Source organism: Heterocephalus glaber, unplaced genomic scaffold (assembly GCF_053883595.1).
Source record: "Heterocephalus glaber isolate CG9 unplaced genomic scaffold, H.glaber_assembly_v1.0 deba00001004, whole genome shotgun sequence".
In the NCBI taxonomy this organism is placed as follows: Eukaryota; Metazoa; Chordata; class Mammalia; order Rodentia; family Bathyergidae; genus Heterocephalus; species Heterocephalus glaber.
The window spans coordinates 10,442,211-10,455,651 of record NW_028258179.1 but is presented as its reverse complement, the minus strand read 5'-3'; the positions used below and the strand labels follow the sequence as shown (position 1 = coordinate 10,455,651).

The following is a 13,441-nucleotide window of genomic DNA, read 5'->3' as shown; positions in this document are numbered from 1 at the left end:
CTCACCTTCTCTGTTCCCTGGCTACCGTGAACTGAATGACTATGCTCCATCATCCCCTTCTGCCATGATGTTCCTGCCTTCCAGCCATCTGACTATGGACTGAATTTCCTTAAAACATGAGCCAAATTTAACCTCTCCTCCTTTAAGCTGTGGTGTTGGTTACTGTGTGCAGTGATGGAAAAGCTGACTAACACAGATGCCATAGTGGGTTAGAGTGCAGGCTGCGGGCTCAGAGAGACCCGGGGTGGAGTCTGGCATTTACCACCAATGTTTGTGTAGCTTTAGCAAAACTCATTATCCTTGCTAGACCTCAGGTTTTCCACCTGTAAAATGAGGATGAAAACAGCAGTACCAGGCTGAAAGTGATCTTGTTAGGACTGTCTAAATTAATAGGTAGAGTCCTGAGATCTGGGCTCTTAGCGGGCAGTTACTATCCTGCTGTAACTCATGCATTAAAACTATGATTCCTAAGAAAGAGGGAAGGGGGCTCACTTGTAATTTGAAATCCTGAATTAGGTCTACTTGCCCCTTTTTATTTGCAAAGCCAACAGAATTCCCAGGCTACGGTGGCTGTGGAGGAGAGAGGTGGAGAAGTCTCAGGAGCACTGGTCTGAGGAGAGTGGGATGCGAGGTGCCGGGCTGGAGCAGCAGGAGAGACCATTGCACTGTGCAAGGGGCATGAGTCAGGCCCCAGGAGGCGGAGCTCGGGAGGCTGCAGAGGGGGTCAGGGCTCCAGTCTGGAGCTATGGAGGTCGGGGACCCGGAGCTGAGTCCGAGTCGCCCAGCCGGGGCCAGTGGTGGACATTCACAAGGCAGGGAGGAGGCCTGGGGTTAAATAAAGAGGTGACCTGCTGTCTCAAAAGTGGGCTCAGGTGGCAGCGTGGGGCAGGACTGGACAGGAAGACACAGGTAATCCTGCCGAAGTGCAGCCGCTTAAGAAGAGGGGACACGAGATGAGCCAGGCCAGCCCCTCCTCAGCCCCACGGTCCTCAGAAGCCTGAGTGTGGAAGGGCTAGGACCCGAGCATGAGAAGCTCGTGGTGGCATGAACAAACACGTAAAAGCCCTGAGTGCTTGTGAGCGGGCACCTGGAGCCACGTGCATAGTCTTGACTTTTCATTGCTGAAAACAGACAGGAATAATCACTCGGCAGTTGCTATAGATATGCTCTCACCAGTGCTGGGTTTCACTTTTGGGAAATAAACTTTATTGTGCTAGAAATAGTTGCTGTGCAGATTATGTGCATCTTCCAAGTTGGCTTTCTTTGACTTTCATGAACCCAATAAATAAAATTAATTCCATTCTTTGTGATGAACTAAGTTAATTAGTTAGGTAAACAATTGAACTAGTATCTCATGCATAATTGCCTGTGCCCCTATAATGGCACCTCTGTCCCGTCTGCAGGGCCCTGAGAGGAGAGCCTGGCCCTCTCCGCATGTGCCCACACGGTGTGTCTGGAGCCTCAGGGCGGGAGCTGAGCTGCGCTGGGGGACACATGGAACTCATCAGAAGGACATGCTGGGCAAGGGCAGGAGTGGCAGCTCTTCCCCTGTCCGGGTGGAGGCAGCCAGTGGGTCTGTGCCTTTTCCTCCCTCCCTGGACCCGCGGAGAGGAAGCACCAGGAGCTGTTGAAATTTTAGTTTTGCAGGAAACAATGGCATGTTCTACTCACTGGGGTGCACACATGAGGGGCGTGGGCCTGTGGGTGGGAGGGACAGACAGGGGTCAGGAGGGGCTGCTGGCTGTGCCCAGTGTGGCCACGCTGAGTCTCAGAGACCCCATTCGCTGCCTGCTGCCACTCGGCAGCCTCGGGCCAAGGCGCCTGTGTCTGTCCTCGGCCGGAAAAGCATTGATATGGCACAAAATGCCCAGGGCCAGAGCAAGCACATGGCCTCTGAGGATGGGGCAGGGGGCAGGAGGGGCCATGTCCTGACTGCGCCCTCTAGGTCAATCCTAGCCAGGCGTCCCCAGAGCTCCCAGGCTCAGCAATGGTGACACACGAGGCTTTGTCGTCTCACATCAGTGGCCTGGGTTGGGTTATCCATGTGCCAAACAAAGCTGAGGCCCCTCCAGGGAACCCTTTGTCCTGAGGGAGACCTGGGACACCAGTCCACTGCAGGGGACAGGATTCTGGTCTGCCTGTAACCCAGGGGCCGAAGGGGGTGGGTTTCTCGCTTTCAGAGGTGTGTGCGAGGTGTGTGTCAGAGGTGTGTATAAGAACGTGGGTGTGCCTGTGTGAGTGCATGCATGTTCCTGAGCAAGCATGCATGCCTTAGGTGAGTGTGTGTGTGCACCCGTGTGAGCGCATGCACCCGTGTGAGCAAGTATGTGCTGTGTGTTGCACACACACCTCTGCATGTGAAGGAAAGTGCCTCAGCACAGAGCGAGGCAGGGCGTGCACACACGCAGCTCTGCCCGGACGGCCTTCGAGAGGGAGCTCCTCGGCCCCACTTCTGGCCAGGGTGAATGGGAGCCGTTGCACTCGGGAAACAAACACGTGCCAGATCCCTGGGTCTGTGGCCTCTCCTGACCTTCACCCTGGGTCGGCAGGTGTGCAGGGCCCCACAAGAGGCCCTGGTGCCTGGTTGGGCCTGTTCAGAACTGGTGCGGGCAGGTCCTCGAACAGGTTGGCCCACCCTGCCAGCCTGCCTGGGCGCTCTGCTGCCCTTCTCCTTATGCCAGGGAGGAGAGGAGGGCCCGGCTGGCGGAAGAGGACGCTGACGACAGGGGCTCTGGCTGGAACCCACCCTCTGAGACTCGAAGAACAGGCAGCCCAGGCTGGGCCCTCCTGGCCTGGCGGGCACGCGAGCCACCACACGGAAAGGCTGACCGTGTCCCTGGTGATGAGGGCGAGGGTGTCCTTTGGGTCTCAACAACCCCGCAACAATACATTTTGTTTATCTGTTTGTTTTTCTTTAAGATCACAGACCCTGAGCAGCCACAGACTACAGTTTCTGGGCGGTACAGGCTATTTTTACCGTACCCAAAAGGAAGCAGAAATTCCGTCTTTGAGCAAAGGCCACCGTTCTGTTTCCATGGACAGTCTTGCCTGTCGTCGCCCCCCATCATTGGAAGACACTGGACTGGTGGCCAGAGGACGGGCAGACCCTCTCCTCCCAGAGGCCCCTCTCGGCTCCCCACCTGCCTGGTGGGGACAGAGCCAGCATGGCTAGCCTGTCACAAGGGACTCAAGGACCCAGCTGGCCGTGCAGGGTCCAAGTCCTCACCCTGAGGCCCAGGGCATGTGACTGCTTGGCTCTTCCGCATGATGGCGACCTTTGCAAAAATGCATTTCAAGCCTTGATACATTTCAAAAAGAAAGGAGATGTTCTCACCGTCCGACTTTCTGTCTCCCACAGGGTCAGTGCGAATCTTCCTGCGGCCACTGCCACAGCTCACCTGAGCGGAAGAGAGGAGAGGCCACCGGGAGCCCTGGGACCACAGATGCCCTGAGGGCCCCGCTGCTGTCTGGGGCGTGGGTTACTGGGAAAGCAGCCTTTCGGGGGGAAGGGGCAGCTGGCGAGCTTGAGGGCTGGAACAAGTGTGTCACTAGACAGCTCAGCAGAGGGCTCCCAAGGAGGCAGGGACCTGATGCCGGCTGCACAGCCACCTCTCAGCCGTGCTGCAGAGCTTGACAGGACCCCGGAGCTCCAGGGGTCCCAGAAGAACCCCGCCATCTGTGTAGGCTGAGTGTGCAGGGGAGTGGCCTTCGAGAGAAGGAGGCGATTGCTCCACCCGCAGCACCCATGAGACGCACCTGAACAGGGCTGTGGAAAGCAGATGGCGCTGAGACAGGGCAGCAACAGTCAGGGTGATGCGGCCAGTGAGGCTGGGGCTGTCCCGTACCCCTTTCTGTCGACAGAGCCTGCTTGGGAGTCCCAACTCCAGGGGCTTCCTGTGGAGGAAACTTTTACCTCCAAGGCAGCCCAAGGTGAAGAAGGGAGAGAGAGGAGGCCAGAGAAGCTTCCAGGCTCCGGAGCCATGGCCTTCTGTGGTACACAGAGCGAAGCATGTTCCCCGCCCGGCGAGCGGTCTCTGAGGGCAGCTCCAAGGCCACCCCTTGTGGGTGACCGATACACACAGCCCAAGGAGCAGCCCTGGGGGGGTCTCTGATGGCTGAGAGGTGCACACTGGACTTCACAGGGCTCCTTCAACTCCCAGGAGCCTGGAGGCAAAGGTCACTGCCATCAGTTCCCAAATGAGCACCCGCGGGCATGGGAAGGGGCAGCTGTGACAAGCGACAGGCGAAGACTCAAACCCCAGACTCCAAGGGGTGCCGACCGAGGTCCACCCCACTGAGCTGCCAGCCGGAGTCCCACTCCATGAGCTGCAGGAGGAAGAGCCATGGCTGCCGAGTGTGCCCTTCCGGGGTGGAGACAGGTGGGGCCCACACTGTGCCAGAGGACCCGACGTGACTGCGCCTCGAAGGGAGCAGGCAGGGCACTGGGCTCCCAGTTAGCCGCTGATGGAGACCCGATGCTGACACTGTGGCCCTGGGCTGTGGCTCACCCTAGAGTCCCCCACCTGAGCGCTGTCACCTGAGTGTCCTCCACCAAGAAGGCTCAAGCATGCAGCCTTAGGAATCCAGAGGCATCCCCACCTCAGGGGCATGTGCTGGAGACAGCAACGCCCACCCCGAAGCCCCGAGGAGCGGCCCCAGCTGGGTGAGGGTACCAGCACTCTAGGCAGCTTCTGGAAGCTCCAAGTCAGCCACTGTCCCCTCAGGTCACAGCTCCGGGAGCCTGAGCAGGTCACGATGAACAGCTCCACCTGGCGTCAACAGCGGGGTGCTGGACCCTGGGCCCTCTCAGAGCTTCCCTGCACCCTGCTCTGGTCAGCAGGGTGGGCTCCCCAGGCTCCTCGCCCTCTGCCTTCAGGAAGCACTGGAGGAAAACAAGAGTGGAAAAGACAGGACATTTCTTTCCTTGGCTCCGTGCTGCCCCTCAGGCCACGGCTGTGTCCCTTCCAGCCCAGCCCCTCTGGAGGCCAGCAAGACTTTGAGTCCCATGAGATGGCATATCCTGAGCGGTACCAGACAATGGGATCTGTGGACCCAGAGACAGTAGAAATGACCTGGGCCAAGCATGGTACGCACACACACTCCTGCCCAGGCCAAGCTTTACAGGGGGAGGGGGGTTGTCAACAAATCGGGGCTTTGGCTGAAGGGAGCGAGCAGGTGGTCCAGGGAGTGGCCTGACTGCTGCTCAGTGAACAAGGCCAGCAGCAGGTTTATGCACCTGCTGGGGTGGGCTCCAGTCTGGTGATTCTCATCGGCCAGGGGCACAGCTCAAAGGTGTCTTCTAGCAATGGACCTGGAGCCCAGGTGGCTCCTCAGCTCCTCCTGGAAGCCACTGAATCTTCCTGGTTCTGGCGCCGTCATCCTATGCCGAACATCCCGGCCTTGTGCTTGGTGGGAGACCGGGCGCTCAGCTTTGCTCAGGATCTGACAAGCTACCCTTCCAGCTGGCGTCATCGTCCCGCATAAACGTCCTGGCTGGTGACAGGGCTGCAGGACTTTCAGTGTGTGAGCTGAAAAGCCAGAGGTGTGGGTAGAAGAATCACACCCCGGCCCCCACGGCCAGTAGGCCCAGTTAACCGGGTGCATGGCCTTGGACAGAATGCTTCTTACGCGATCAACACGTCTACTTGCAGAGCTGAGTAGAATTCGACCCCAGGGTTGAGGCAGCAGAGGGGGAAGACACAGTATGCAGATGCGATGCCAGCCTCCATCGCACTTCAATCTCCCATCAGACATCCGTGAGCCCAGGGAGGAGCCGGTGTCCTCCGCACGAGGGCCCTGCAGGTCACTGGGAAGCACCCCAGGTGACTGTCATACTGACCCTCTCATCAGCGAGGCCATCCACAGCGACACTGGTGGGAAACAACGACGGGCCACCCAGCTGCGTGACCTCCACAACTGGGGATTTAAAGTTGACTAAGAGAAAATGAGCCCAGAGGCTGAGTTGGGTTTTTTCTTGGTAACAATTTTCACTTCATGCAAAATTCTGTTCCTAGTTTTATCAGATTCTACTAATGGATGAGCCTGGTGAAACATGCTGAAGGCTATTGAATGACTGCAAAAAGAAATAGTTCACTGTTCCCAAGAGTTTGTTTTGTTGTTCCAGCCTTCTGAGCCACCGCTGCCCCAACTTGGTGACCCCTAACCATCTCCTCCCACCCCTCTAGCCTTTATCCTCCTTATTCTTGTGGAGTTTGGGCCAAAAGTCTCTTGTATTACTTCTTTGAGCTGACTTTGGACATAGTCAGTTATCCTCTGCAGTTGTGAGTCTCTCACTGTGGGATCGGAAGAGGACATTGCTAGCGGCATCTGCTCATGGCTTGGATGGGTTGGACTCCGTGGGTAACCATCTGCTTCACTGGAAATTGTTGGAGCCCAAAAGACACAAACTTAGCAAGTGAGTTAAGCAAACGGGGGCCAAAGATTAGAAAAGCAGCATTCTGAGCAGTGTGACTGAAAGCAGATGGCTTAGTAAAGTTTTCAGCTTCAATTACTTTATATTAACTCTTGTGTGCCTTGTCTTTTGTGACCCTGCTCAATAAAACTGCTTTTATCTGTAAATGTCTTACGATCTGGATTTTAAATAATGCATCCATTAGATCAGATTCAGATCGGCTCGAGATAAACTTGTGACTTTGGGTGAGCTTTTCGCAATGGCTATCATCAGACACAAGAACACTTCCTTTACAACTTCCTGGCTCTCTTTACTTTTTGGAAGCCTGGCCCAAGCGACTCCCTCTTGATTCTCACAGCTCTCTTGTTCCTCATATTCCTCCCTTGTCCTTGAGAGAGTCTCTGAAGACATCACTGACCCACCGTTCTATAGTTACATTTTCACTGTCCTCCTGCCCCATATGTCCCAGCTGTTGCTCTCATTTGGTCCCACATTGGAGGGAAAGTGATTGATCATTGAGAGTCAGTGTCATAGCCCTGTTAGTCACATTTAAGCAACACGGAAGTTTATAAGAAGTAGCTGTTAGGCTATGCTTACCTGGAGTCCATGTTAAATTTAACCTTATCTGTTTTATAGATGATGGCCAGTATCTTAAAACAGGGAACAATATCATTTTGCTAGGAGTGGCACTTTGGCAGAATTTTGAGAGGTAATAGTTACAAAGTTTTAAAATGAGAATATAGAACAAAACTAACAAGTAGAATAGTTTAGCTTATAACCGACAGGTATCATTTTTATGCCTATCACTTTTTACCAAAGATAACCACAGGAAACTCAATTTTTCTGTAGGACTTGTTAGAGTCCTTTTCATAACTCTGACTACAAATGCTTTAGAGAAAAATCAAAATTGTGAGGCCGGGGATGTAGCCCAGTGGTGCTGTGCCTGCCTAGCAAGTACAAGGTCCTGAGTTTGATCCCCAGTACCAAAGAATCAAAATTGTGGATCAAAAAATTTAGAACAGCCATGGTTAGAATTTTGATGAGAGTTGAGCAACTGACAAAGTAAGTTAATGGAGACTTTTTACTATATATGTATTTCAGGGTAACAATTATAATTTATAACATTATACAGGACCATCAGGTTTTATAAATCTTATTAAATGTTTAGAATATTAATATCAATACCATATATCATTGCTAAATAATGTAACTACATTTGACCAGAGTTTTAAAGTGATAAATTTCAAAACCTTAAAACAAATAGATGCTTAGATCATTTTTTAAAATTCATAATTTAAGTTCATCAAAACCTAATGAAGATAGCACTGAACAAGAAATTATCTTGAAAAGTTACAAAAGCTTTGCTTTCTGGATCAGTTTTTATAAACTTCACTAAGTGCAAATTAATATTTTAAGAAAACCTCATTGTTTTAAAGATAGAGAAATGGAATTTGGTTTCATATCAATGTTATAAACTTTGATTTTTGGACAATTGTTTAATTTTTGAAATTATAGCCAGCTTTATCATACATACAAATTTCCTCTCATAAGCTTCACCTCTCACAAACTTTCTGCAGCTTACTTTAACTTTCTGGTTTTGCCTTTAGATTCCTGTTTCCATTCTGGTAGGACATAATCTCATCTGCTCTCTTTTTATCTTTCCTTACCAAAAATATATTCTCACACTAATATCTTTCTTACATCTCCCTCTCTCCTACTAACTTATTCCTTTCTGTCTTTATTTCCTCTCTTAAATTTACATTTTTAAATAATCCTTACAACATTTTTTAAATTTAAGCCAAATGGCTTTTTTTCCAGTGAAATAAAAAACTTTATGTTTTTAATAGCTCTCTATTAAAACATAGCCTAATTTCTTTGAATTATTTTGCATATACCATTACACATGTTCATTAGAATTTGTCATTCTTCATAACATCTAACTTTTACTGAAGAACAAAGAAGAAAGTAATCTTGAATGGATATATATTGAGAGAAAGAGAGAGAGAGAGAACAATTTATGAAAGCATATTTACTAGACCCAAATACAGTATACTGCCCTTTTATAAACTTTAAGGAAAAAGTACTTGAACTTATACTTAGCGCTTGATATTTTAGGATCTTAATTTACTTATAAATGATTTAAATGTCTTATTATATAAATTTTAGGCAGTAGATTCCATGAGTAGTACACTTACTATTTACTTGGATGAGGACAGAGGCAGGGGCCAGCCAGGGGATGTCAGGGGGCCCCACAGGGCTCACTAGGGACAATCAAGGAGGAAAGGTGATTGCAGCATAGCCTGGGTAGATGGCAAGATGTCGGATTAGGAGAGGACAAGAGAAGACTGGTGGCATGGCTCGCCAGAGTCCAGGCCCGAGATGCAGATGGATGAGTGGGAAGAGCAGATGGCTGGAGGAGACAACGGGAGAGGAGAGAGCCAGCTGTGCAGGAGAAGCAGAGGTCCATGCTGACCTGCAGAGAACAGTGTGCATGGTGAGAAGGGAGAGGAGCCGGTGAGGAGAGGCCAAGGAGGGTTGACATTGTTATAACCAGAGGGAGTCTCTCCTTGCAAAATGTCAAAATTTTCAAAACGGCCATACTTCCCAAACTGATACATAGATTTAATGCAATTCCAATAAAAACACCAGCAGCATTACTCACAGAACTAGAGAAAACTCCTAAAATTTATATGGAACCAGAAGCAATCTAGCATAGCAAAAGCAGCCCTGGGTAACAAGAGCAAAGCTGAGAGCATCACAACCCTGGAATTGAAGTATATTACAAACCTACAGTAATAAAAATAGCATGCTACTGGCACAAAAACAGACATGTGGATCAATGGAGCCACATGGAGGACACAGAAACAACTCTGGCACATTGGATCGTACTATCTTTGCAAAGGGGTGAAAAGCATGCAGTGGGGGACAACAGCCTCTTTAACACCCCTCACCCCATGCACTAAACTAAAATCAAAATGGATCAAAGCCCTGCACATCAAAACAGAAACACTTAACCTGTTGGAAGATAAAATAGGAAAAATTCTTAAAGATTAGGTGAAGGAAGGATTTTTTTAATGGAAACTTAACTACATAAGAAATAACATCAAGTATCAAAAAGTGAGATTACATCAAATTTAAAAGCTTTCTGCACAGCAATGGAAACAACCAGAAGAGTGAAGAGACAACCTACAGAATGGGGAGGAGTTTTTGGCAGCTCTTCCGCAGAGAACTCACATCTAAAATATACAAAAACTCAAAAAAATGCACCCCCCAAATAAAAGACCCAATCAAAAACTGGGCAAGTGAAATGAACACTTCTCAAAAGCAGTACAAATGGCCAATAAATACGTGAAGAGATTTTCAACACCATTGGCCAGGAGGGAAAGGGAAATTAAAACAACACTGATTCCATCTCACTCCAGAAAGAATGGTCGTCATCAAGAAATCAAAGAACAAATGCTGGCAGGGCTACAGGGGAAGAAGAACATTCCTATATTGTTGGTGGGAATGTAAACTAGCAAATCCACTGTGAAAATCAGTATGGAAATTCCTCAAAAAGCTAAAAATAGAAATTCCACTGGACCTAGCTGTTGCCCTCTCAGGTACCTTCTCAAAAGAGTTAAAAACATCATGATACAGTGATACATGCACTCCCATGCTTATAGCAGCATTATTCATAATACCAGAATTGGAAGTGCTCCATATGTCCATCAACAGATAAATGGATAGAGAAAATGTGGTATTTATGTACAATGGAGTACTACTTAGCCATAAAGAAGGATAAACTTGAGTCACTAGTAGAAAAATGGGTGAACCTTGAGACCATAATGTTAAGTGAAAGAAATCAGACATGCAAGCACAAATATGCAAACATATAAGAGAAATCATGATTTCTCTTATATGTGATCCTCTGCAAATAAGACAGGGACTAGAGATGGAGGGAATGGGAGGGTGGGGAGCCAGGGGAAGTAAAAAGAATTAAGGTGCATTGTGTGCATGAACCAACTCCCCATGGAGAATGCAATCATTACATACAGCAAACATACTAATAAACGTAAAGAATAATTTTTAAAATAGCATCCTTTTTGACAATTCCAACACCAGAGTCGTCCTCTTGTTCTGTCTGTTGCTCACCTCTTCTCGCTGAAGTTGCGGTGTGCTTGGTTTTTATGTGACTCGAGATTTTCCACTGTATTCTGGACACCGTGCCTGGACCCTGTTTATCTTCTTGTGTAGCAGGCAGTCTCCCCTCTGGGTGCAGAGTGCTATGTTTTTTTTTGGTACCGGGGATCGAACTCGGAACCTTGTGCTTTGAGACAAACAGTGGAACCACTGAGCTAAATCCCCGGCCCAGAGTGCTACTTCTTGAGCACTGAGTACCCAGCCTCGAGGCATCTGCACTCAGCACTAGCTCAGGCTTTTCCATTCTCGCCACCTCCGTGCCTCCAAGTGGGGATTTAAGATCAGCTCCCTGCTGAGCCCAGCTGCCCAGGGTGGGGAAGGACAGGACCATGCTACTCTGTGGCTGCAGGGTGGGGGCAGAAGCTCAGCTCCCCTGGGCCCTGGCCATGCAGGGCAGGGGTCCAGGGACAGCAGAGTGACAGCAGGGTCCTCAGCAGCCGCTCCCTGGAGTGAGGAGTCGTGGGGGCTCAGGCCAGTGCCAGCTCAGCACATGCCACCTTGCTCAGTTGGGGCTGCAGGAGGGTGTGGAGGCCCAGCTGGCCACAGAGCCCAGAGCCACCTGGTAGGGTGGGAATGTTGCTGGGCAGGAGCCCAGCTGGGCTGCCCATACTGCCCCGCAGGGAAAGCCGTAAGCCCCCGCTCCCACCACCAGGGAATGGGACCATGTCCCGAGCCCCTGACACCATCAGACAGAGGCTCCCCACTTCCCAGAGGCAGGGTGGGGTGGGCTCCCAAGTCCACTTGAGGAGGGTGTGCAGATTCTGTGCAGTGTCTGGCTGGGTGAGCAGGGTCCACCCAGAAGCCGCCTGCTGTCCCTGCAGGGGCGGCACCAGGGGCCACCAGGCTCCCCAAGGCAGAAGCCTGGGCCCCGAGGCCCTGCTTTGGCCCACAGCCTGCCATCCTGGTCCCACTCCCCAGAGCCCACCTGTGTTTATTTCTGAGTCCACAGAGCTCAGGTTGTGAGGACGACCTGGGGCCATGTGCTCCGCCCAGAGCAGCACAGGAAATCTTCGCTCCTCGCTTCTGACACTTAATGACAGTGCCGGGGATGATGATGATGACGATGATGATGCAGAATGATTGGATAATTCCTCAGGAATCCCAAAATGTGTCTCAAATCAAACCAGAATCCTGCAGCAGCCACGCTGACTCTCCCTCTGCACAGAGCTGGCTTCCTCCTACCGACGGGGTGGGGCTCAGGCCCTGCGCCTCCTTCTCTGCCCAGCCGGGAGCAGACCCAGGACAGCTGCCGCCTTTGCAGGGACTGGTGCCCTTCCTGCCCTCCAGAGTTCCCAGCCTGGCTCGTCAGAGGAGGAGCAGGGCCGGCCAGAGTCCAAAGTCCTGGAGTCCCCAGGAGCCACAGGCTGGGGGTAGTTTCAGGCACGAGCAGCGCTCAGACACAAATCCGGGGGGTCTGGATGGCCCCCTCCAGAGCGGGGGCTCCGCTGGACGGGGCGCCCGGCCCCTCTCCCCACCTCACCCCTACTCCTCGGTGGTCCTCAGGCAGCATCCACCACTCTCATACAGCTCCCCCTGCAGCACCCCATGCACCCCGTTGGGCGGAAGTTGGGAGGAGGGAGGCTGGGGAGCAGAGATGCCCCACACAGTAGATGAAGTGCACACCAGCCAAGGCCATGAGCAGAGTGGCAGCAGCTGGATGAAGCCACTGCTTGCATTTAGAGCACTTTACTGGGACCAGTTAGACCTCAGTCCTTGGGCTGAGAAGTCCTCACCAGCAAAACAAAATAAAACATCTGCTCGGAGCTACTGTTCAGGGCCTTCAGGAGTGAGGGTTAAATGACCATGCTTACAAGGTTATTATGAGGAGGAAAGGGCAGGAGGAGGGACGTGGAAACTTGCCATGCAGGGCAGGGTGAGCCCTGGGGCAGGGGCACTGTGAGTCTCCATGCCCACCTGCCCCACACTTGCAGCTTCCAGACTCCTGCTGTGATCGCCACATCTCAGGTTTCTGAGAGCTCCGGCCCTGCCATCTGCGTAGGGTGTAGACCCCAGCCCTGACCCAGCACACTGCTCTGTCCACACTGCAGGGTCCCCAGGGCTCCCAGGCCCAGGCAGAGGCAGGACTGCACAGGAGGAACCTCAGCCACCCTCAAGCCCTCCACGCCTGCTGCTCCCCTCCCTGCTCTGGGCTCCGCAAGCAGCCTTTGGACTCTGCTGAGGCAAGGGGGCAGATGGAGACCTGCAGGGCTGATTCCAAACCCGGCAGGAGCCCACTGTGCAGGGCCGGCTGGGGCTGAGCCAGGGCCTCCCACTGGACCACTCGGCCTCACTCGTGGTGGACGCCACTGACACTATCGAGTGGGCTGCGGCACCAACTCCACACGGATCCCATAGTCTCCAGGCGGTGGGCACCCCTTAGTGCCCGCATCCTGGCCCAGGTCGCTGGGTCTGTCAGCCTCACGTCCCACCCTGTCACTCTGCCCCCTTCCTCCCTAGGGGCTGCTGGGAGGGGGCGAAGGCAAAGCCAAGCGTGTTTCCGGAAATGCGTTTAAAACAGCAAATTAAAGACCTGCAGGCAGCTACAGCAGGAGACTGTTACCTCATGTGTCTCTGCAGGAGACAGAGATCTGTAATTTGCAGGGAGAAAGTGTTTTCCTCAGCTCACGCCTGCTAAGGTTGGCCCTGTCCTGCCCCCACAGCTGGAGTTAGAGCAGAAATTCCACACAGGGGTCCTGAGGGCAGAGCCGCCCTCAGGCCCTGGGTCCCGTGGCACAGAGGTAAGGAAACTGCACACCACATCTGCCAGGAAGGAAGCTGAGGTCCAGCAGAGCAGCGACTCGGTCCCTAGTACCACTCGGCTCCCTCTGCATGCCGGGCTGGGTTTGC

General features: G+C 52.1%; 1 long non-coding RNA gene across 7 annotated transcripts; it reads right to left on the bottom strand.

The window, feature by feature from the left end:
• Window positions 1–420: 420 nt before the first annotated feature.
• LOC101697472 (uncharacterized) lies at window positions 421–13,133 on the bottom strand. 7 transcript variants are annotated; one of them, XR_015450626.1, is made up of 4 exons: window positions 5,237–13,127; window positions 4,674–4,882; window positions 3,335–3,894; window positions 421–1,698 (listed from the first exon to the last, which is right to left on the bottom strand). It is a non-coding gene; the product is annotated as an uncharacterized LOC101697472 (long non-coding RNA). The 7 variants fall into 7 exon arrangements; XR_015450627.1 differs by having other exon boundaries at window positions 422–1,698; window positions 3,335–3,398; window positions 3,757–4,882; window positions 5,237–13,131; XR_015450624.1 differs by having other exon boundaries at window positions 425–1,548; window positions 1,672–1,698; window positions 3,335–4,882; window positions 5,237–12,333.
• Window positions 13,134–13,441: the final 308 nt, after the last annotated feature.